Source organism: Rhinoraja longicauda, chromosome 7, assembly GCF_053455715.1.
Source record: "Rhinoraja longicauda isolate Sanriku21f chromosome 7, sRhiLon1.1, whole genome shotgun sequence".
NCBI classification, from domain to species: domain Eukaryota; kingdom Metazoa; phylum Chordata; class Chondrichthyes; order Rajiformes; family Arhynchobatidae; genus Rhinoraja; species Rhinoraja longicauda.
In genome coordinates, this window is record NC_135959.1 from 38,184,544 (window position 1) to 38,210,804 (window position 26,261).

Genomic DNA, 26,261 nt, shown 5'->3' on the forward strand with positions numbered 1-26,261 from the left:
GTCATGGTGCACCAGTCATTGAAAGCAAGCATGCAGGTGCAGCAGGCAGTGAAGAAAGCGAATGGTATGTTGGCATTCATAGCAAGAGGATTTGAGTTTAGGAGCAGGGAGGTTCTGCTGCAGTTTTACAGGGCCTTGGTGAGACCGCACCTGGAGTATTGTGTGCAGTTTTGGTCTCCTAACCTGAGGAAAGACGTTCTTGCCTTAGAGGGAGTACAGAGAAGGTTCACCAGATGAATCCCTGGGATGGCGGGACTTGCATATGAGGAAAGACTGGATAGACTGGGCTTGTACTCGCTGGAATTTAGAAGACTGAGGGGGGATCTTATAGAAACATATAAAATTCTTAAGGGGTTGGAGAGGTTAGATGCGGGAAGATTGTTCCCGATGTTGGGGGACTCCAGAACCAGGGGTCACAGCTTAAGGATAAGGGGGAAGTCTTTTAGGACCGAGATGAGAAAACATTTCTTCACACAGAGTGGTGAGTCTGTGGAATTCTCTGCCACAGAAGGTAGTTGAGGCCAGTTCATTGGCTATATTTAAGAGGGAGTTAGATGTGGCCCTTTTTGCTAAAGGGATCAGGGGGTATGGTACAGGCTACTGAGCTGGATGATCAGCCATGATCATATTGAATGGCGGTGCAGGCTCGAAGGGCCGAATGGCCTACTCCTGCACCTATTTTCTATGTTTCTATGTTTCTATGCTTCCTGACTTGCTCAATTCTCTAGCACTTTGTGTCTCATTTTGTAAACCAGCATCTGTGGTTCCTTGCGTCTGCACCGACTGGACTGCTTCAGTTGTTGAGTCGATATCCGAATGGGGACTTGGTGGTTGGCTAATTGTAGAATGCCGCCCAATACCTGGGACATTAACCAGTTGGAGTACACACCACGCACATGTTCCCAATGTTCTAACTGAGAAATATTACTCACTCTGTCTATAATTCCGTATATTGTCCCCTTCATGGCTTGAGTATTTTAACTTCCTTAAGAAATACTTGTGCTGCTTCGTCCCCTTCCTTCGAGTGTTTTGGCATGATTAAATCACACTGCTGCTATTCTCTGCACCTTCTCTCTCAGCTGTTAATTCTTGCTGCAGCTATCATATTAACTGTGAATATCCCTGCTACATATCTTGCTCCCACTATCTCTTAGGTGTCTTCATCGGGTTCTTTGTGACTTTATTCCTTTTCCCAATAACTGCTCCCTTAACAAATATTAGAATTATTCCTTTTGTAGGTGTAGAGCACCATTACAAGATGTCCAACCCCATAAGGTGAAGCATCACCTGAATGTGACTGTGGTGGGGGAACAAGAGTTACTTTTTCTTCTGTCAGGGTCATTACATGACCATCCACGACCTTAATTTCCACATCACAGAGGGTTGGGCTCTGGGTAGGGGTGGGTTGATGTAAATAAGTTAAGACACCATTTAACCAAATTATACAATGCTGATCTCCACATATTACTGCTACGGGGCCTCCGGTCTACCACGAGGCTTAATAAACTACATTTGTGTCTTCCCCCTTTGATCTCTGGGGAATCAAACACGGTAATTCCAAAATTCCAAAAAACATTCTCTTCTCATGCTGCACTATTTCTCCTATCATTAGTGTAGCTCCGTCGATGCAGGTAGTGGTATTACTACCATTATGTACAACGATATCCAGTCCTCAGTTTTATTCCAAATTCTAATTTGTTTATCTGATGCTTAAATGTGATCTCATTGGAGTGGTCATAATTCCAGCATGATGCATCTATATTAGAAACCTGCAAAGAGACAGAAACAAATTCAGCTAATTGCAGTTTTTTTTTCCTTTATGGTTTATATATTGCTACAATTGATTTCAATGTTTCCACCCAGCAGTCCCCTTCATGTCCACTAGGGCACATGTTTCTCCTGCCACTATAACTGTGTCGCTCACACATCAGGGCTGGAGATCAGCCCTTTCTGGGAGGATTTTAACCGTTACCTGATTTCCGTCCTTTGGCATTTAGGTTTTAGTTTAGTTTAGAGATACAGTCCTTCGGCCCACCGAGTTTGCACCGACCAGTGATCTCTTTACACTAGTATTATCCTACACACTAGGGATAATTTATAATCTTTACCGAAGCCAATTAGCCTGCAAACCTGCATGTCTTTGGAGTGTGGGAGGACACTGGAGCACCTGGGGAAAACCCACGCGGTCACGGGGAGAACGTACAAAATCCGTACAGACAGCGTCCGTAGTCAGGATTGAACCCGGGTCTTTGGCGCTGTAAGGCAGCAACTCTACCGCTGCACCACCATGCCATCCCTACTTATTCAATGCTTATTTCAATGCTTATTTTCTCCTTTTTCCAACCCTTGATCCGTTGTTGATTAATTTCCTCATTCTTAAGTTTGTGCAATAGGTTTACTAACTTCTAGATGTACCGGAAAACCCTTTTCCTTCTTTTACAAACCTCTGCTCCTCTGATTATCACATATTCGGTGGTATCATCACTCCTCCTGTCATCAGGTCAAAGGGTCATCAGCCCTCTGGCTGGGGTTGCTCTGGACTTCATCAGAATGGTTGGGAGTATCCTTACCCATCCATGTCCAGTCTTGGTCAAGGCTTTAGTTAGACTGTTCTTCAGTGACCTGCTCTATGTCCAGAACTTTGTGGGTGGTGGGGGATGTGAAGTCGTTATTTCACTCCAACAAGGCACAAGCCTCCTTCATTACCTTCCCTGTGGAATATGTTCTCTGATTAGTGTTTACCTGAAGAATGACCACTGTGCATATTGTATGGTTCCAGCCTTACAATCTCGGCATGGGAATGACTCTACCCATTGGATAAAGTGGTTAATCAGTGCTAAACAGCATCTTTTATCTAGGGCAAGGATCCAGAAAATTCTATCTGTATTTGTCAGCAGGCAATAACACACTCTCCCATTTCACTCGTCAACTATCTAATACTACACTTAACTTCCCCCTTCTAGGAGTTGTACTATACTGTGGGAAAAATGAAGAACTATTGTCCCCCTCAGTGTGATGTGTTCAGAGACTTCCACTTCCCATGTCACACAGTTGAGTGCTTGGACACATCAGCCTACACCTGAACTTTGCTTAGTTGAATAGTATGCAATTCTTTCTCCATGCTTTTGTGTTCCAACTGCTGTTTACTAACCTCTCGCATTACCACAGTACCAGAAGAAGAGTTTAGTCTCAATCTGGGAGTTCCAGAGCTGAAGAGGAGGTTAGGGGTTGTTAGATTTTTGCTAATGCCGAGTTTGTTTAGTTTAGTTTAGAGATACAGCGCAGAACCAGGCCCTTCGGTCCACCGAGTCCGCACCGACTAGTGATCACCACACACTAACACTATCCTACACACACTAGAGACAATTTGCATTAATACCAAGACAATTAACCTACAAACCTGTATGTCTTTGGAGTACGGGAGGAAACCAAAGATCTTGGAGGAAACCCTTCGCAGCACGTACAAACTACATACAGACAAGCACCCATAGGCAGGATTGAACCTGTGTCTCTGATGCTGTAGGCAGTAGCTCTACTGCAACACCACCATGTTCTTCCCCCTGGCTTGGCTTGGGTCGGCCCGCTACGGACCTTTCACCGTTCGGCGCGGCCTGGAACGTGGCAACTTCAGCAGCCTGACCGCGTGTGAAGACGGCAGGGGAAGAGAAAAGACATTCTGGCCTTACATCACAGTGAGGAGGTGACTGGAGGAGTGTGATGGATGTTTCTCTTTTTTTTTGTTTTGTGTTGGTTCGTGATTGTGTGTGTAATTGCTTATTTTTATTGCTCTTATTGTTGGACTGTGGGTGACAAAATCTCGTCCAAAAGACTTGTTTTTTTGGATGACAATAAAGGTTATTCTGATTCTGATTCATTTTCTGTTTGTGGGTGGTGAATACGCTGTTTCACTCCTACAATGCATAATCCTTCTTCATTACTTTTCCCATGGAGCTTAACTGAAGAAAGGCCCCTGCTTGCACCTCCCCTCTCCCCCTGTGAGTTCCTGCAGAGGTTCGTTCAATTCTGAATAATTTTGCACAAAACTTCTAAAATACGTCTACACTTTTCACTGTTATGTTGGGGATATATTCAAAATAGCTTGTTTTCTTTCCCAATTACTTGCCATTTCCACTTTCAGGTTTAGTTTTAGTTCAGATTAGTTTAGAGATACAGCGTGGAAACAGGCCCTTCGGCCCACCGAGTCCGCACCAACCAGCGATCCCTGCACATTAACACTATCCTACTATTAGGGACAATTTACACGTTCACCAAGCCAATTAACCTACAAACCTATAAGTCTTTGGAGTGTGGGAGGAAACCGAAGATCTTGGAGAAAACCCACGCAGTCACGGGGAGAATGTACAAACTCTGTACAGAAAGCACCCCCGTAGTCAGGATCGAATCCAGGTCTCCGGCGCTGCAAGCGCTGTAAGGCAGCAACTCTACTGCTGTGCCACTGTGGTGGACAGGTGGCTTCAATCCTTTACAACATTTCCTGATACAGTGTCCATTAAATATTTCCTACCTCTTGTTGCTTACTGCTTAAATAAAGAATATTTTATTCACTTTTGCTGTAGCTGATGGGCAAATTGTGCAGTACTTGTCTTACATTTAGCAGTGGGATCATCTGGTATACACTCTTGGAACTCTTTCAGTTTCCATTTTTTACTTATTTCATATATAAAAATACAATTCTCTCAAACCCCCTTTATGTAAGGTTAGGTCTGATGTAATCAATCAGCAAAGTATTTCTTGGGCACTCATTTGGATTTTTCCAGGGACATGCTGAACGACAAGCACATTACACATCTGCATTCTCCAAGACAGGAATCCTGGCTGGCAATTGCATTTTAGACAAACATTGTGATTACATCGAAACAAGCGTTCCTGAAAGAACCCAAAATCTCAAAATCAGTCATTCAAACGTCTTGAGTAATATCTATAAACCTTTCGGAAATACATTGTTATTAAGAAAAACAAGAACAACAACAAATTAAGATTACTCCCCAAATGTACCAATCTAACACCCAAAACACCAACTTCAAATTCCCAACTTCAGTGTTAATATATACAAATCCCAATTTTCCCAAATGTCAATTTATTTCTGAAATGTTGGCATCTCACATCTGAAATGGAGACACTCAGAGATTTCTTACACTTTAACCTGGATTCCACATGGCAAGTGTGGAATTCGATCTCTCTTTGAAATTGATTCTCAAGGAAAAAAGTAGGAAAAGAAAACAAACAGGCTTAAAACACAGATAACACAAAAGGAAACTGCATTCTTGCAGCTTCGCAAGTAACTAAAAAACAAAGAATAAAAAGTTAATTTCCAGAGTGAAAGCTTCTCACACTTAACTTAAAGAATAAAAGATTAATGGGTTGGAGGACCCCTCTCACACAACTTTTTAAAGAAACATTGCCTCTTAAGATACAAGAGATACCGCAAATATATTTCACAGAGAGGAGCAAAATGACCCAGTCACATCTTATTCCATCTGGACCATAGAATTAATTCAACATTTTCCCAGAACTGATTTACCAAACAAGTAATAACCTTTGCACTAACTTACTTCATGCATTTTCACTTATAGAGTCATAGAGTCTTACAAACAGGCCCTTTGCAAACAGGCCCTTTGGCCCAAGTTGCCCCTACCGGCCAACATGTCCCATCCACACTAGTCCCACCTGCCTGCACTTGGCCCATATCCTGCTAAACCTGTCCTATCCATTAACCTGTCTAAATGTTTCTTAAACGTTGCAATAGTACCTGCCTCAACCGCCTCCTCTGGCACACTTTGCATGAAAAAGTTACCCCTCAGGTTACTATTAAATCTTTCCCCCCTCACCTTAAACCTATGTCCTCTGGACATACTTCTTGTCATACAAATCAAAATGAACTCACAAGTTGCCCCACCTCATGCTAAATCTCACAGACCATTCACACACTTCAAACACAATACAATTTTTACTCAAAAATCCAAGCAAGATTAAAATACAATCACAAACACCTGAGAAAGATCATCCTGACCTTAAAGGCTTTGATTCATAAGAATGCTGGAAGGCATTGTTCATGCAAAGACATACATTTAAACATCCCCACATTAACAGACTCCTATCAGCTACCAATTAACATTTGTGAGTAAAAATTATGAAACATCCTGAACCCTTCATTGGTTGCTGTCAGAGTGACCAAGATTCCAGAGTAAAGTGACTTGGTTTCCCACAACTAAAACACATACACTCTGTTTTTTCTTGTTTCGCTGTTCCCTCATTCCACCATACCACCGCTGTCACCTGAGCCTTCTTTAGCTATACTAATTTTACCCCAAGATACCTGATTCCCATTGTCCCTCTTTAAAACATAGTACAAACTATGTAAAACACAATTTTAAATCATCTGTCTCTGAGGCTATCAATTTATTCACAAAATGCTAGAGTAACTCAGCAGGTCAGGCAGCATCTCGGGAGAGAAGGAATGGGTGACGTTTCGGGTCGAGACCCTTCTTCAGACTGATGTCGGGGGTGGGACAAAGGAAGGATATAGGTGGAGACAGGAAGATAGAGGGAGATCTGGGAAGGAGGAGGGGAAGGGAGGGACAGAGGAGCTATCTGAAGTTGGAGAAGTCGACGTTCATACCACCGGGCCGCAAACTGCCCAGGCGAAATATGAGGTGCTGCTCCTCCAATTTCCGGCGGGCCTCACTATGGCACTGGAGGAGGCCCATGACAGAGAGGTCAGACTGGGAATGGGAGGGGGAGTTAAAGTGCTGGGCCACCGGGAGATCAGTTGCGTTAATGCGGACCGAGCGCAGGTGTTCAGCGAAGCGATCGCCGAGCCTGCGCTTGGTTTCGCCGATATAGATAAGTTGACATCTAGAGCAGCGGATGCAATAGATGAGGTTGGAGGAGGTGCAGGTGAACCTCCGTCTCACCTGGAAAGAATGTTTGGGTCCTTTGATGGAGTTGAGGGGGGAGGTAAAGGGACAGGTGTTGCATCTCGTGCGGTTGCAAGGGAAAGTGCCCGGGGTTAGGGTGGTTTGGGTAGGAAGGGACGAGTGGACCAGGGAGTTGCGGAGGGAACGGTCTCTGCGGAACGCAGAGAGGGGAGGGGATGGGAAGATATGGCCAGTGGTGGGGTCCTGTTGTAGGTGACGGAAATGTTGGTGGATAATATGTTGGATCCGCTGGCTGGTGGGGTGGAAGGTGAGAACGAGGGGGATCCTGTCCTTGTTGCGAGTGTGGGGATGGGGAGCAAGAGCGGAGCTGCGGGATGTAGAAGAGACCCTAGTGAGAGCCTCATCTATAATGGAGGAGGGGAAGCCCCGTTTTCTGAAAAACGAGGACATCTCGGAAGCCCTAGTGTGAAACACCTCATCCCGGGCGCAGATGCGGCGTAGACGGAGGAATTGGGAGTAGGGGATAGACTTTTTGCAGGGGACCGGGTGGGAAGAAGTGTAGTCCAGATAGCTGTGCGAGTCGGTGGGCTTGTAATAAATGTCCGTCACTAGTTTTTCTCCTGTGATGGAGATGGTGAGGTCCAGAAACGGGAGGGAGATGTCAGAGATAGTCCAGGTATAAGTCTATCTGTGCAGTTCATCCCCTCAAGTCCAAACTACTGTCCAAATCAGAGCTGGTGAGACTGCTGCTAATTGTTTCATATCATTTTCATAGGGCCTGGTTAGCCCATAGCCCCCATCATTCTATATCTATACGTCTCATCGTATAAATTTCCTCAATCAATGTCGTCTCCGTCCACTGGCAGGGCAGTAGGTGACACAGTCACCACAATTCTCCCTCAAGGTTTCTTATGATCCTCATCCTGTGTATTCTCTACTTCTGCTATTTTTCCCTTTTCTTGTTGGTTCTTTGCCATGGTTGCGACTACAATTACCCATATCTACATTTTCCTTGTTGATGCCACCAAGTTTCCTGCTTAATGAGGGGTCCTTCCAAATCTTATCCTTTCTCTATCATTTTTTAAATTAATTTATTATGATCCTCTATTGATTGTACTATGGATGCCTTGGGATCCCTTTTCTCATTGGCAGCCATCAACAGTACATTGAATGCCCTATTAATATTTTTATGTTATTTTAAATCACCTTCAGGTTACTTTCCAACACAAGCTGTCCAATTTCACCGCACTGGTGACGTTCGCCTTGTACAGTGTATATCATTGCAACAGTACTAGGTGTCTTGTATGTTTCCCTGTGTCAGTACTTTTTGTCAACAGTATCTGATCTCTTACATCACTGCGTCTGTACATAATGCCTTGATCCTCCATTGATCTTATCCAGCAAAGTCAAAATGCTTTCTTTTTCCTCCGATTTGTTCTATTAGAACCACAACCTACGATCGCCTGACAACAATGTGGGATCTAATCCTCTAACTACGGGTGGTAAATGTAAACATACTCACTCGATTAGGAACCACATCGTTGACGGTCGTCCTGTGGAATATGATTTGATCCAGTGAATTCTGTGTTTGACAAGTATATGGCTTTCACGTGGAGTTTAGTTGCCCTCCTAATTATGGCTCAGATCGGGACAGCACACGTGGAGCAGTGGTGAGTTTCCAACTTAGTTTACCCAAGGCCTTAACAGTATATACTGGGAAACACTCTGAGAGGAACCAACATGTTTCACTGATGCACAGCACTTACAGCCTTTTGTAGCTCCCAACACAATGGTTACATGTGGATTTTACATCTTTGAAATAATTAATCAGTGAACAATGTTTCTCTGTAGTCTTTCGTCCTTGTTTTCTCTCTGCTGGAGTTACCTTTACCCTTCTACTTCCTGTTGTTTAGAAAACCATTCTCCCACTTATTTAGCAAATGGGTGCCATAAAATGACATTCTGCTAATATTTGGTAATGGGAGTAACATGAATTACTATGAAAATGTTGACCTGAATATTCTGCATTACATATTTATGATTTTTTTTAATGAATTTTGTATTTACGTTGTGTCGTTAATGGGCAGGGAAATCCAATGCACAACAATGCGTAGGGAACTGCTGTCTAATATCAACATGATCTCCCTCTTTACAGTTTCAATTCTGAAACAGTATCACCTATTGTTCTTCTTACAGCATTCTGCAATCTTCCTAAATGCTTTAATTTCTGCTAATGGGGGGGGGGGGGGGGGCAAGGGGGTGGGGCTATATTACATCCCTATCAAAGTGATCTTTTCTTTCTCAGAAATAAGTTCCACTCATTTATCCTCATGAGTTGAATCCAGAAGAAAATCCATTCTGAGTACTCTTATGATGTCCTCCCAACCAAAAATTCAATCACGCCTACAGTCTTATCTGGAATTCCAACTCTATCAGTTATTGCCAAAATATCCCAGTCCCAAGTACAAATCCACATTCTGAGTTCTGAGTAATTCTTCAGGCTTCTTGCATTTAAATTAATGCAGTTTAGTTTACTGGAACTTCCTCACTCTCCGACTTTTCCTTGTTGTCCTCTACTGAATTTACTCCTATTTAAATCTATATCAGGTAAGACACAAGGATCAGCATGTTATTTCCATTTTAAGTTAAAAATTTGTTACATTTTTTAACATTATCTTATCTATTAAGTTTTGTGCAAATGAGAAAGTGGCATGTAAAGTTATTGTCATGGTCACAGAATCATATAGCACTAAAACAGAACCTTTTGCATTGAGCATCATTTCTATTGCTTTTAAATTGTTTCTCACATTTTTCACCACCATCTGGCCACTGATGAATATATACCACAGATGAATGGAATTGGTCAGTGATACCCACATTAGCTTTGAAAATCAAGTGCAGCTTTCATAAATACAATGCAACATTTCCCTGGTTGACATTTATTGTTGGAATAACTAAATGTATAGGTTTAAAACGCATTTATTCAGAAATGTATAGGTTTAAAACTAGATGTATAGGTTTAAAACACATTTATTCTAATTTAGTTTTGTGGTTGACTTTGTTTTCATATCAATTAGACATGAAAATTGAAAATATTTCATTGGAATTTTTTGATTGAATTGCAACTGCTTCTCACACAATGAACACCAGATGGAGTAAGATGACTAAATTTTAACATTGCAACAGGAAAATAGCTGCTTAAAGTGTTTGTTTATTAAACGATAGGATGAAATAGAAATATTGAACAGTAAAGTATGCAGCTAAATATTAATGACAATTTTTTAGTACCTTACGAATTATTGCATTAATTTACTAGAACCAAATGGAAATTGCAGCAGAAACCAATTTGTATAGGTACTCATGGAAATAAATCTTCGTTCTCACCAGAGACAATGTGTCTCATAACTATCTCATTGTCTCCCTCACCACTGGACATCATGTACTTCTGTCTACTTTGTATACCAAACAAGCAAGGCAGAGGGAACCATTTGATGCCAGAATTCATGATCACCACTTGAAATAGTAAAGCATTTGCCAGAAGCTGAAGTTTCTCTCCTTTCATAACTGTAAACATTTTAATGTAAATAGATTTCAATTAAAACAGTACTAATTTAGTTTTTTCATATAAGTTAAAACTTAATTATTAAAAATAACAATTTAATTTGCACTTCTGACACTTGTGAAGGACATAGGCTACTCACACAATTGCACATCATGAGACTTGTTTCTGTGTTACTTAAAGATTACTTAAAGGTGGCCAGCCTATCTATATTATTATATAACTAAAACTCTCATCCTGTATGTATGTTCCCGAAATACAGCCAAAACGGTACACAATAGTGCAACAATTTTAGGGGCACCTTACTCACCATTCGCCTGTGATGTGCAGTATCAAGTTTCGTTATGTTTTAAAAGTAATTAACTTTATAAACTTTAATAAACTTTACACTGTGAATGGGACAAGTTTCAACATGGCAGTCGCACCTACGCAGTGCGCTCCCACTTGCCGGGCCTGTCAACCGCGCCTGCGGAGTTGGGGGAGTGTTGCCGGGCCCGGCGACGGCGCACCCAGAAAGAATGAAGAGATGGAATTTGAAGTAACTGAACATCTCTTGCGTCACAACGGGACCCAGTCGTCTAGTATGACCTAAAACTATTGAGTCTGTGGTGTCAATTTGCCTCTATAAGTATCTGTTTTAACAAATGTTTTAATTTCTTCAATGTTCACACCTAATACTTTCCACCCACTTCAAAACACCTTTTCTACCAATGGACACTAAATGAATCTCCAACATCAATATCCTGGCACCATCATTAATTGGGTTTTTGAACTATACCCATAATTGATTATGTCCCCCACACTTGGTGTCCTCACATCACCCACCCGACTTCCATTTATCTCTCTTCCTTTGTTTGCTCCACAGTGGGAACTGAGCCTTGTGTACAATAGTGTAATGGTGCTGATAGCTTCCTGCAAAACTAATTTCATACACCAAATTGGTTTAATCTGCTACTTTAAGTGCTGATGATTTTTAGACCCATGGTTTATATTTCAGTTTTCTTTGAAAATTTAGAGTAGCAAAAACAGATTTTATAATTACCTAGACGATCTGTGGACCCGTTGGGTTCCCGTTGTTACTAAAGGTTCTTTACTAACTTGTCAGTTTCATGTGGAACTAAATTAAGGCGCATATTGCAATCAAAATTGCTTGAACTATTGGTTGGGTAGAAAGCAGCCAAAATGGTACACAATAACGCAACAATTTGAGCAAAACACGACCCATGGACCCGTTGGGTTCCCGTTGTGACAGCCCCGGGGCCAGGGGCAGGCGAGGGGGCAGAGGAAAGGGGAAAATTGGGGAGAAAGTAGAGCCACTTCCCGGCCCTGGGTGGCCATCACGGTGGTCAGCAGCAGGAGAGCGGCCGCAAGGCGTTGCCCCATGTCCGTCCTGCCGGTGGCCATCTTCTTTGACCTCTTTGCCACCGCGCTGCACCATGGGAGGAAGGTCAGGTGCGAGGCATGCCGGGACGGGCGCTGGTCCTCCCGGCACTGCTGCACAGGCGTGCCGCTGCCGAACCCGGCAACCCTCCCCCAACTGCGCATGCGCGGATACTCGTTGGGTTCCCGTTGTGATGCAAGATGAACACGGAAGTATTTGATCAAAATGGCGATGTTTATTTTATGGGGGATGTGTCCGAAATACAGCCAAAACAGTACACAAGAGTGCAACAATTTGAACGAAACTTGATACTGCACACTGCAGGCAAATGGTGAGTAAGGTGCCCCTAAAATTGTTGCGCTATCGGTATACCATTTTGGCTGTATTTCGGGAACATACATAGATACATATATATACATACAAGATGAGACTTTTAGTAATATACTAGACGGGAGTGGACCAGTTGGGTCCAAATCTCTCCTGCGGGCCTGGCAACCCTCCGTGCAAACCTCTCCTGCGGCCAGCAGCAGGAGAGCTCTCCTTACCCCCCTCATTGGCCGCCACTCCCATCACTTGGGCAGGTCCCGCCCCCCTCTGAGCGGCAACCCTCCCCCCAACTGCGCACGCGCGGATGCGGCGGCCATCTTAGTGATTTATAAATCTCTCCTGTGGGCCCAGCAACCCACCGTGCAAACGTCTCCTGCGGGCACGTCAACCCCTGTTGGGTGCAAGCCTGTGGGCCCGGCAACCCTCCCCCAACTGACGATCCGTGAACCGGTGCCGGCCGGGGAGTGTCCCCACAGGGCCGTGGGCGGGCGAGGGGGGAGAGGGAGCCACTCACCCCAGCCCCGGCGGCCAGCTGCAGGAGAGCTCTCCTCACCCCCCCCCCCCCCCCATTCGGTCGTCACTCCCGTCACTCGGACGGGACCTGCCCCTCCGAGCTCCCAACTGCGCTTCTCACCTTCTCTCATTGTGACGTCGAAAACGGAGGCAGGCGCGACTGACGGGCAGGGAGAGTTAAAGGGATTTATTAAAGTTTAAAAAGTGATTTTTAAAGTTTAAAAAGTGAAAAACTTTTAAAATATAACAATCATTTGAACCCCAGGACAATGGTGAGGTAGGCCTAAAATTGACGCGCTATCGTGTACCGTTTTGGCTGTATTTCGAGATCAAAAAGTCTTGAATTTAGCCATTGCATTTCACCAGCCTGCATTTGTTCTTACTTTACAGGGTAAATTCAGTATCCAAGATTTGACAAAGTACTTTTTAAATGGTGGCTTAATGGCACAACTGGTAGATCTGGTGTCTTGTAGCAATCTGGTTTTAACATCTGGTACTGTCTGGGTGGAGGTTGCAAAATCCCTCTATGACAGAGTGAATTTCCTCTCATATCACAACGTCATGCAAGTTGGCAGGTTAATTAACCACTCTAAATCACCACTAGTGTACGTGAGAGCATCTGGGGCGGATAGGTTTCTGGGAAAATTAGTGGGGAATGGGAGTGCTCTATGAGATGACAAACTTGATATGCCGAATGGGCACATCTTGTGTTCAAAGGAAACCATGGAAATTGGTGCCAATCATACACATGGCGTTAGGGACCTAGATAACAGGGGATGGATTAAATTAATGAACATTTGCTCTGCTTGATTAGGAAAGTGTGTTGCGAGAAAAAGCATAAAGCAAGATCACTGCAAAGGAGGGAAAGATGCTGCTTTTGGTGGGATTGTTGGAGATAACGAGCTTTTAGAAATAAACAACTTAATACAGAATGGTATTCCATTGTTTCTCAGGAGCACAAGCCAAACCTTTTCACCAGCCAAAGGAGATATTAGGTGGGATAATTAAAATGTTTGGTCAAATGGGAGATTTAGAGGGGGAGATCCTGTGCACAACGTTTGGAAGGATGGGAAGCACAGCAGGTAGAATTGCTGCCTCACAGCTCTAGTGGCCTGGATTCAATCCTGACTTCAGGGAGCTGAGTGTGCGCAGTTTGCATATTCTCCCTTTGTTAGTGCATGTTTCTTTCATGTGCTCTGGTTTAACATAGAAACATAGAAAGTAGGTGCAGGAGTAGGCCATTCGGCCCTTCGAGCCTGCACCGCCATTCAATATGATCATGGCTGATCATCCAACTCAGTATCCTGTACCTGCCTTCTCTCCATACCCCCTGATCCCTTTAGCCACAAGGGCCACATCTAACTCCCTCTTAAATATAGCCAATGAACTGGCCTCAACTACCTTCTGTGGCAGAGAATTCCACAGATTCACCACTCTCTGTGTGAAAAAAAACTTTCTCATCTCAGTCCTAAAAGTCTTCCCCCTTATCCTTAAACTGTGACCCCTTGTTCTGGAATTCCCCAACATCGGGAACAATCTTCCTGCATCTAGCCTGTCCAACCCCTTAAGAATTTTGTAAGTTTCTATAAGATCCCCCCTCAATCTTCTAAATTCCAGCGAGTACAAGCCGAGTCTATCCAGTCTTTCTTCATATGAAAGTCCTGCCATCCCAGGAATCAATCTGGTGAACCTTCTCTGTACTCCCTCTATGGCAAGGATGTCTTTTCTTAGATTAGGAGACCAAAACTGTACGCAATACTCCAGGTGTGGTCTCACCAATGCCCTGTACAACTGCAGTAGAACCTCCCTGCTCCTATACTCAAATCATTTTGCTATGAATGCTAACATACCATTCGCTTTCTTCATTGCCTGCTGCACCTGCATGCTTACTTTCAATGACTGGTGTACCACGACACCCAGGTCTCGTTGCATCTCCCCTTTTCCTAATCGGCCACCATTCAGATAATAGTCTGCTTTCCTGTTCTTGCCACCAAAGTGGATTACCTCACATTTATCCACATTATACTGCATCTGCCATGCATTTGCCCACTCACCTAACCTATCCAAGTCACGTTGCAGCCTCCTAGCATCCTCCTCACAGCTAACACTGCCCCCCCAGCTTCGTGTCATCTGCAAACTTGGAGATGTTACATTCAATTCCCTCATCCAAATCATTAATATATATTATAAATAGCTGGGGTCCCAGCACTGAGCCTTGCGGTACCCCACTAGACACTGCCTGCCATTCTGAAAAGGACCCGTTTATTCCTACTCTTTGCTTCCTGTCTGCCAGCCAGTTCTCTATCCACATCAATACTGAACCCACAATACCGTGTGCTTTAAGTTTGCATACTAATCTCTTATGTGGGACCTTGTCGAAAGCCTTCTGGAAGTCCAGATATAACACATCCACTGGTTCTCCCTTATCCACTCTACTAGTTACATCCTCGAAAAATTCTATAAGATTCATCAGACATGATTTACCTTTCATAAATCCATGCTGACTTTGTCCAATGATTTCACCACTTTCCAAATGTGCTGCTATCCCATCTTTAATAACTGACTCTAGCATTTTCCCCACTACCGATGTTAGACTAACTGGTTTGTAATTCTCATTAGCTATCCTCCAATCCTCAGGAACTACTCCAGAATCTAAAGAGCTTTGAAAAATTATCACTAATGCATCCACTATTTCTGGGGCTACCTCTTTAAGCACTCTGGGATGCAGCCTATCTGGCCCTGGGGATTTATCGGCCTTTAATCCATTCAATTTACCTAACACCGCTTCCCCACTAACCTGGATTTCACTCAGTTCCTCCATCTCATTTGACCCCCGGTCCCCTGCTATTTCCGGCAGATTATTTATGTCTTCCTTAGTGAAGACAGAACCAAAGTAGTTATTCAATTGGTCTGCCATGGCCTTGTTCCCCATGATCAATTCACCTGTTTTTGACTGCAAGGGACCTACATTTGTCTTAACTAATCTTTTTCTCTTCACATATCTATAAAAGCTTTTGCAGTCAGTTTTTATGTTCCCTGCCAGTTTTCTTTCATAATCTATTTTCCCTTTCCTAATTAAGCCCTTTGTCCTTCTCTGCTGGACTTTGAATTTCTCCCAGTCCTCTGGTGGGCTGCTTTTTCTTGCCAATTTGTATGCTTCATCTTTTGTTTTGATACTATCCCTAATTTCCCTTGTTAGCCACGGATGCACTACCTTCCCTGATTTATTCTTTTGCCAAACTGGGATGAACAATTGTTGTAGTTCATCCATGCGGTCTTTAAATGCCTTCCATTGCATATCCACCGTCAACCCTTTAAGAATCAATTGCCAGTCTATCTTGGCCAATTCACGTCTCATACCCTCAAAGTTACCTTTCTTTAAGTTCAGAACCGTTGTTTCTGAATTAACTATGTCACTCTCCATCCTAATGAAGAACTCAACCATATTATGGTCACTCTTGCCCAAGGGGCCACGCACATCAAGACTGCTAACTAACCCTTCCTCATTACTCAATACCCATTCTAGAATAGCCTGCTCTCTCGTTGGTTCCTCTACATGTTGGTTTAGAAAACTATCCCGCATACATTCCAAGAAATCCTCTTCCTCAGCACCTCTGCCAATTTGATTCACCCAATTTATATGTAGATTGGTCACCCATTATAACTGTTTTACCTTTGTTGCAAGCATTTCTAATTTCCTGTTTGATGCCATCCCCAACTCTACTACTACTGTTAGGTGGCCTGTACACAACTCCCACTAGCGTTTTCTGCCCCTTAGTGTTTCGCAGCTCTACCCATATCGATTCCACATCCTCCAAGCTAAAGTCCTTCCATTCTATGGCGTTAATCTCCTCTCTAACCAGCAACGCTACCCCACCTCCTTTTCCTTTCTGTCTATCCCTCCTGAATATTGAATATCCCTGGATGTTCAGCTCCCAACCTTGGTTACCCTGGAGCCATGTCTCCGTAATCTCAACTATATCATATTCATTAATAACTATCAACTCATCCACCTTTCCTCTGATATCCCAAAGACATGCAGTTTGGTAGGTTAATTTGCCATTGTGAATTGCTCATGAGTATTTCTGAGTCGTAAATCTGTGAGTGTCTGCATGGGGGTGGGCGAGGGGAGGGGGGTGTGGAGGGCAGGAGAGACGTTAAAAATGTGGGGAGTATAAAGGCTAGGATTTGATTAAAATAGCTGGTTAAGAGTCGGCACAGACTCAGTCAGCGAAAGGAAATGTTTTCCTTCAGTATCTCTATGACTATAACTATTTTCTCTGGCCCTATTTCAGAAATAATTGACATGCACGGTAAAGGCATCTCAAAGGAATCACAGGAATCTCAAAACTGAATCTAAAGGGAAATTGCTACTTGCTTTCAATATTTCTGGGAAATTTCTGGGATATTTCTCGTCTCTCCCCTCCCTCCTCTCCCCCCTCCCTCCTCTCCCCCCTCCCTCTTCTCCCCCCTCCCTCCCTCCTCTCCCCTCCCTTCTCTCCCCACCTCCCTCCCTCCTCCCCTCCCTCCCTCCCTCCTATCCCCCTCCCTCCTCTCCCCTCCCTCCTCTCCCCCTCCCTCCCTCCTCTCCCCCCTCCCTCCCTCCTCTCCCCTCCCCCCTCTCGCCTCCACCCTCCCTCCCTCCTCTCCCCTCCCCCTCCCCCTGCACCCCTCTCCCCTCCTTAGGAGGTAGATTTAATCTTTAAAATGTGAATAACTTAAAAAAATATAACACCTATTTCAATGAAACTTCTTGCAATAAGACCACGAGGCGACGGTAAGGTGGACCTAAAATTGTTGCGCTATCGTGTACCGTTTTGGCTGTAGTTCAGGAACAAACAAACAAACAAGTTTTTCTATAAAGATTTTATTTGCTGCTGAGCTGCTAAAGATAACCCCCCTTAAAAACTCCCCCAAACCTCCCCTGCATTAACTGAAATTGAGTTTAAGTTGTTTTAAAGAACCCCACTCACCCACTCCATCCTCCCTCCACCAACTTTATCCCCCCCTCACACACTCATCCCCCCTCCAACCCCTTTATCCCCCCTCCCTTCACCTGATCAATACCTATCTCTTTTAACATCATGCCAAGAGGGAGGAAGACCTCCGAGGTCATGCAGACCTCCGAACCCTTCCGAATTTGGCAGAAATCTTCCGCCTTCTTATTTAATTTCTGCCATTCCGATTTTGCCTCACATTTTTCCGGAAAACACATGCCTTGACACTTGCCCCACCGTCCGCCCCGCCCCACTTCGCTGCGCCTCTTGCCTGGCCTCGCCGCTTGCCCGGCATCGCCAGTCCAGGCCGGGCCTCGCCGTTCACCGGGCCTCCCCTCGCCACTACGCTCGCTGGGCCGGGCCTCAACTCACCTTGCCGCTCGCCGGGCCTTGCCTTGCCGCCCTCTGGGCCTTGCCATCCGCCGGGCCTCGCCGCTCGCCTCGCCACGCGCCAGGCCTCTCCGCTCAGCGGGCCTTACCTTGGCTCGCTGGGCCTCGCCTCGCCGCGCTCCGGGCCTCACCGCTTGCCGGGTCTCCCTTCTCCCCTCGCCAGGCCTCGCCTCACCTCTCCGCTCGCCGGGCCTCGCCTCGCCGCTCGCCGGGCCTTGCCTCGCCACGCGCCAGGACTCTCCGTTCAGCGGGCCTTACCTCAGCTCGCCGGGCCTCGCCTCACCGACGGCCAGGACTCACCACTCGACGGGCCTCGCCTCATCGCTCGCCTCGCCTCGCCTCTCCGCTTACCAGGCCTCGCCTCTCCGCTCGCCGGGCCTTGCCTCGCCGCTCGCCGGGCCTTGCCTTGCCGTCCGCTGGGCCTTGCCGTCAGCCGGGCCACTCCGCTTGCCTCGCCTTGCCATGCACCAGGACTCTCCGCTCAGTGGGCCTCACCTCATCGCTTGCCGGGCCTTGCCTCGCCGCTCACCGGGCCTCACCTCGCCGCTCGCCGGGTCTCGCCTTACCGCTTGCCGGGACTTGCCTCGCCGCTTGCCGGGCCTGGGCCTCACCGCTCGTATTCAAGTACACCTTGAAGGGGAGTGAGCAAGCAGTTTTTGGAGTTAACAGGGATGACAAAATTGCATAGCACTTTACTGGCAGATACATTGGTCAGTTGGAAGCAATGGGATTAAAATCCTTGGATTTTAAACTCATGAGAGACGCCCCAATGTCATTCGACTCCAGGTACATCTACCACAAGAACAACAAGTCGTCATCAGAGTCGATGCTGGTCGGCTGGTGAGAAATGAGGATATCACGAGAACAACTTTAACTGAATTCATGGAATTGTGTTCTCGAGATCAATTTGCAAGAAGACTGTACTACGCTGATGTACCCCGATTTTACACATGGAACAATAAGAAATGGCAAAGAAGGAAGTTTGGGAAGATAGTGGAACATCTTCCAGGTATTTTTGAAGCCAACGTTCTGGGACGAGTGTATACCGTTTCTCCAAGATGTGACCTCTACTACTTGAGACTGCTTCTCCATCACATAAAAGGGCCAGTATCCTTCGATTAATCGAGGACGCATGATGGACATATTCTTCCTTCCTTCAAAGACGTCTGCATAGAAAGAGGTTTGAGCGGACAAGACTCCCCGAAGCAATGAGAGATTTGTTTGTTTTGCTGATGATTGCTGAGATCAACTCTTCTCAACAATTATGGGATCACTTCAAGAATTCAATGTCTGAAGATTACCTTCAAAGCGAACGGAGAAAAATCAATGATCCAAATATCATGATAGATGAGAGGCATCATGATCAGGCTCTGTTGTATATTCAAGACAAGCTTGTGAATTACAACAAGACACTGGGATACTTTCATGTGCCACTACCAAGACATGGAAGGATGAACCTTGATGGTGACAATCCAGAATTGCTGAGTGAACTGCAGTACAATAGACCTGAACAACAGTGATTTGTTGAAGAGAAGGAGCCTCTGCTGAATGCTGAGCAAAGAGCAATGTATGACCATGTGTGCAGCTGCTTGGAAAGGAATGTTCCTTCAATGTTTTTCATTGATACACCAGCAGGAATGGGCAAAACAATTCTCACCAATTTAATCCTCTCCAAAGTTCGAGGTCAAGTTGATGTTGCTTTTGCTGTAGTATCCTCTGGTATAGCAGCTACATTGATGCCTGGTGGAAGAATTGCACATTCTTGATTCAAGATACCCATCGAAGTGACCGATAATACAATGTGCAACATTGAGAAGAACAACATGGTTCATTTGATCAGAAGTGTGAGACTGATTGTTTGGAATGAGTGCACGATTTTTAGGAAGGAGAGCTTTGAAGCGGTTGGCAGAACTCTTCGATATCTATGCAAAAAGAACAATTAGCCATTTGGCGGCATTCTTACCTTTTGTTGTGGCGATTTTCGCCAGCTCCTTCCTGTTGTGAAAAGGGGAAATGATGCTGATGTTGAAAATTCCTACATCAAGAAATCCTATTAATGTTCAAATTGTTATATTTTGTTATTCACAATTTAAACTTTAATAAATCCCTTTTCCATTTGCTGTGAGCATCAGCCGTCCATGCGCAGTAATACCTTCATGTTCGACGTCACAATGGAAACCCGACGGGCGGGAATGGCGGCACCGCCGGAGAGCCCCTAAGAATGGAGGGGGAGGAGATAAGGGCGGATGGAGTGGGTGACTGGGGGTTGGGAGGGGAAGGGGCGGAGTGGGTGGGGAAGAAGAGGGGTTGAGGGGATGGAGTGAGGGAGGGTGCTAGATCAATGCAGAAAAAAACACAATTTTAAAGAGAAATCACGATTTTCATTGAGGTTTATTTATTTATTTTTTAAAGCCATTTATTTTAAAGAAAAAAGTGCGATTTTTTCTCCCCACATCACAATGGCAACCCAACGAGTTGTGGGCCCAACGGGTCCACTTGGTCCAGTATATTACTAAATCTCTCATCTTGTTTGTTCCCCACTCCCTGTATTTTTGTCCGCCTATTCCGTTTGTTTGTGCGGTTTTCATCCAGAAAAAAGCGGTACAATAGCACAACAATTTTAGGCCTACCTTACTCACTATTGTCCTGGGGAGTGTTCAATACAAGTTTCATTCAAATTGGTCTTATTGAAGTATTGACATTTTAAAGTATAAAAATAAAGTTTAAAAATTCACTTTTCCACTTACCTTGCCCGTGTTGAGTGTTCACGTCACAATGGGACCTGGCCGAGTGACGGGAGTGGCGGCCAATGAGGGAGGGGGGGCCACGATGACCGACGGGGGCTGGACCCGCCAGAGTGACGGGAGTGGCGGCCAATGATTGGGGGGGGTGGTTTCTGAGCCGAAGAGCTGCCGCTGACTTTAATACATGCCCTTCCCCCCTCCCCCCCTGCTGGGAGGACCAGTACCCATCCCGGCGTGCCCCGCGCCTGACCTTTCTCCCGTGGTGCAGCGCGGCGGCAGAAGGTCCACCAAGATGGCCGTCGCCGCCGTTCGCCACCCTTCGCTGTTGCTTCCTGCGGCCCCTGCCCAGCAACAGGCTTCGTCTGTTGGGGGAGGGTTGCCCCAGGAAGCCCGTAGGGTTGAGTGCTTGAGGGGGGGAGGGGAGTTGAGGGGGGATGGAGTGGATGAGTGGGGGGGAGGAGGGGAGGGGGGGATAAGGAGGTTGAGGGGGGATGGAATGGGTGAGTGGGGGGGAGGAGGCGAGGGGGGAATAAGGGGGTTGAGGGGGGATGGAATGGGTGAGTGGGGGGAGGAGGGGGAGATAAGGGAGGTTGAGGGGGATGGAGTGGGTGAGTTGGGGGAGGGGAAGGGGTGTGTGAGGGAAGGGGGTGCTAGACCAATGCAGGAGAGCTTTGGGGGGTTGGGGGGGGGGGTGGAGTGGGTGAGTGGACGATGGGGGGATGAGGGCAGGAGGGGGATAATGGGGGTTGGGGAGGGATGGAGTGGGTGAGTGTGTTAGGGAGGGAGGGGAGGAGGGGGGTTGGGGGGATGGAGTGGTGAGTTGGGGGGAGGGGAGGAGGGGGCATAAGGGGCGTTCAGTGGGGATCGAGTGGATGGGGAGGGGAGGAGGGGATAAGGGGGGTTGAGGAGGGATGGAGTGGGGGAGTGGGTGAGGGGGATGGGGGGAGGAGAGGGTGCTGGACCAATGCAGGAGAGGTTTGGGCCCAATGGGTCCACTTGGTCTAGTTTATAACTAAAAGTCTCATCTTGATATATATTTGTATGTATGTTCCCGAAATGTAGCCAAAATGGTGCGAACGGAAGGTTTAATTGAAATTGGTGTTATATTTTTTAAGTTATTCACATTTTAAAGTTTAAATCTATCTCCTAGGGGGGGAGGGGGAGGGAGGGAGGGGGAGGGAGGGAGGGAGGGGGAGATGGAGGGAGAGGGGCGAGGGGGAGGACGGGTATAAGGGGGGGTTGTGGGAGATGGAGTAGGGGGGAAGGGGGAAGGGAAGGGAGGGGAGGGCGGAAGGGAGGAGGGAGGGGGCTGGGGGGAGTGGGGGAGGAGTGGGTGCTGCACCAATGCAGGAGAGGTTTGGGCCCAAAGGGTCCACTTGGTCTAGTTTATAACTAAAAGTCTCATCTTGATATATATTTGTATGTATGTTCCCGAAATGTAGCCAAAATGGTACACGATTGCGCAACCATTTTAGGGCCAACTTACTCACCATTCGCCTGCGGTGTGCAGTATCAGGTTTCATTATATTTTAAAAGTAATTCACTTTATAAACTTTAATAAACTTTATACTGTGAATGGAACAAGTCATTTTGATCTAATACTTCCATGTTCGGCATATCAATGGGAACCCAACGGGTCATATATGAGATCGCCATTTTGTGATCGCCATTTTGATCTAATACGGCATCACAACGGGAGAGGGTTGCCGGACCAAGCAGCGGCGGGAGGACTGGCGCCCATCCCTCCTGATCTTCCTCTCATGGTGCAGCACGGCGGAAGAGAGGTCAAATAAGATGGCCGCCGGCAGGACGAACATGGCGCAGCGCCTTGTGGCCGCTCTCCTGCTGCTGGCCGCCCGGGGCTGGGGTAAGTGGCTCCCTCTCCCCTTTCCTCTCGCCCCTCGTCCACCCCCGGCCCTGGGGGAGACTTCCCGACTGCCACAACCTCGGATATACCCGGGGATCTAGTTGTGCGCTTTTGGAGTGGGGGAGAGGAGGGTGCTAGACCAATACAGGAGAGGTTTGGACCCAACGGGTCCACGGGTCATCTAGTCTCTTATAAAACTCAATACAAAAAAAAACTTAAGCTATTGTTTGTGATCGTTACCATTAACTCCAACACTAACTCCACTCCCTGCTCCAGTCATACTGTATGTTGTGCCTAACTGGAAAATTTGAACTTCAGGGGCTTAGTGCACAGGATAAGAGCATTAAATATTATAGTTTTCAAATGCCCGCCATATGGTCTAACATTCATAAATTGCAAAACTTTTGGTGAACGTTATTTTTATGTTTTGAAAATTTATCTCTCCATCAAACCATTAACATTTCAGTGTGCACTTGTTCCTTGGGTTTTAAAATTTTAAAAAAGAAATCAATTATATAAAATAAATGAATTATATTGCATGTGTGGCACAAATATGGCAGTGGTGGTGCTTAACTGGAACTTATTTTCATATATTTAGAACTGAAATTTGAGAATTTGATATAATTCAAAAGAGAATGGAATAAATGGGCAACATGGTGGCAGATCAGTTAACATTGTTGCCTCTTAATTCCAAGGTCATGAGTTTGAATGTGATGTCAGATATTGTCTGTAGGGGAGTTTGCATTTTGCCTCTGTGACCGTGGTCTTCCACATCTTAAAGATGTGCTGTTGTGCTGATACATTAATTGGCCATTGTAATTTACGCAATGTAAATTAATATCTTAAAAATCAAAGGTGAGCTAATGGGTGTGCGTGGTATAGAATCTTCAGTCGTCCAAAGAATTAAAGAAGGTCCAAAATTATTAGGATTACTCCCCATAAGGCCAGGTCCACAAGTATGTAGATGTATACTCCATCGAACTTCTACAGGAGTATGGTGGGGACCATATGGACTGGATGCATCACAGCCTGGTTCGGTAACTCAAATGTCCAGGAACAAAGGAAATTACAGAGGATGGTAGACACCGCCCGATCCATCACAGGTACTGACCTCCCCACCAACTGAGATCCATAGGAGACGCTGCCTTAAAAAGGCAGCCACTACAATCAAAGACCACTCTGAACATGCTCTAATTTCATTACTACCACCTGGATGAAGGTAGAAGAGCCTAAAAACTGTGACCATTGCATAATACTAACCTCAGCAACAATGATCTTCTCAGGACACAAAGTGCTGAAGTAGCTCAACAGGTCAGGCAGTATCCCTGGAAAACATGGATAGGTAATGTTTGGATCGAGACCATTCTTCAGTCTGATTGTAGGGGGACGAAGATAGTAGAAAAGAGGAGAGGAAGGAAAAAGCATGGAAGGTAATAGATGATTACAGGTGCAGGAGGTTTTTGATAGGCAGATTATTGGAACAAAGGCTATCGATAAAAGAAGAAATTGCGAGACAGGATTGAAGAATTGGTGGGTTGGTGGAGGGGAGAAATGCATGGGTCCAGTTGGAGCACAGGGGAGGGAAAGAGGGGGTGAGAAGAAAGTGGGGGGGGGGGGGGAGAAGAGAATGTCTGGCCGAAAGGTAGGGGTTGGGGGTGTTAGTTAGTGATTACCTAAAATTGTAGAATTCAATGTCCATACCGTTGGGTTGCAAACTGGAGGAACCTCAAATTCTGCTTGGATAGCTTACAACCCAATGGAGTGAACATTGAATTCTCCAATTTTAGGTAACCTCTAACTAATCCCTCTCCCCCACCATGCAACTACCTTTCACCCCCACAACGCTATTCCCCCTCCCCCTTCTCTCCCCTGGATTCCCACCTATTTCTCCCCTAGATATCACAAGAGATGTAACACCTGTCCCTACACTTCCTCTCTCACTTCATCCGGGGGCCCAACAGCCCTTCCAGGGAATACAGATGTTCACATGCACCTCTTTCATCATTATCTTACTGCATTCACGCTCCTGATGTGGCCTCCTTTACATCGATGAAACCAAGAGTAGACTGGGGATAGTTTTGCCAAACAAGTGCTCTCTCCACCACGATCGTCTGGATCTCCCAGTTGCTAACCATTTTAATTCCTCTTTCCATTCCATACTGATCTTTCTGTCCTTGGCCTCCAACGTTGCCAAAGTGAGGCCACATTCAAACTGGAATTGCACCTCATATTACACGGGTAGCTTACAAACTGATGGTGTGAACGTTGAATTCTCTAATTTCAAGTAATATCCCCCAATACCTCTTTCTCTCTCATGGCCCCACCTCACCCCCAAAGCATACATATTTCACCCACCGACCACCCCTCCACCAAGTCACCCTACTCCTTTTCCCTCCTTCATATGCTCATTTTGCGTTCCTGTCCTAATTTCCCTTCATCCACCTTCTCTCCATCCCTATCCCATTTCATCCATTTCCCTCTCTTTGGCTTGACATTTCACTCACATCTACTTATCTGATATCCTTTCACTCCTTTGTCACTTACTCATTTGCCAATCAATCCCCCACCATCTCATCTCCATCCATCTATCATTTGCCAGGCATTGTCCCACCCCCACCTCTCTTTTCCAGTTTTCTCCTCCAACCCCAATCAGTCTGAAGAAGGGTCTGACCCAAAATGTCGTCTGAACATCCCATCCACAGATACTGCCTGAACCACTGAATTCCTCCAATATTTTATGTTTTGCTCAAGATTTCATCTTGTGTCTCCAATTAAACAATTGGCTACCGCGCCACTTTTGTACCTTTCTAATGCATTCATTGAGCTCACTCGAAATTCTTGATGTCAACAAACAGTTATTTAACCATTGCAAAAATATTTTTTCTTATGTTAAAATGTATTTTAGCTTCAATGCACATATTTTTCCGATTTAAATTAAAAACGGAAAAATCTGAAAATATTCAGCAGGTCAGCCAGCATCTGAAGATGTGGGGAGAGAAACAGAATAATTAATGTTTCACGTTGAAGATCCTGAGTCAGAACTGGAAACAAGAGAACTGGAAACAAGAAACAAGAGAACAAGAGAAGGTTGATTTTAAATTGCAGCGAAAGCGGAAGCATCAATGGATATGACAACAAGGGGTATCTGTGTACCGGTGGGGCTCGAGTTGCCGTGGGTATAATTGTGGTGGATGGGTTTACAAAAACAGAAAATGATGATAACGAGAAAAGTGCATTCAATGGCGTGAGATGCACGCTTTCAGGCTACGTGAATGAAGAGAGGAAATGTAAGCGATATCACTGATGGTTAACAGAGAACGAGTTACCTGAAGTTGTAAAATTTGATATTGAATCCCGGAAATTATTTCCATCACCCATGGTTCCGATAAAGGGAATTGACCTGAAACATGAACAATTTCCCTCTTCGTGGATGCTGTCCATCTCGCTGGATGTTTGCACATTTTCTCTCTTTCACTTACATTTCCTTCCGCGACACGGCTTGTGCGTATCACGGCTGCAGCTTGCTGGGGCTCTCGCTCTGCTCTGCTCTGCTCTTGCTCTGCTCGCTCTGTGGAGAGAGACCC

General features: G+C 45.5%; 1 long non-coding RNA gene across 1 annotated transcript; it reads right to left on the minus strand.

The window, feature by feature from the left end:
• Positions 1 to 26,225, minus strand: LOC144595173 (uncharacterized). The gene is made up of 3 exons (XR_013547464.1): positions 26,004 to 26,225; positions 18,562 to 18,696; positions 1 to 1,769 (listed from the first exon to the last, which is right to left on the minus strand). It is a non-coding gene; the product is annotated as an uncharacterized LOC144595173 (long non-coding RNA).
• Between the last annotated feature and the right edge of the window lie 36 nt (positions 26,226 to 26,261).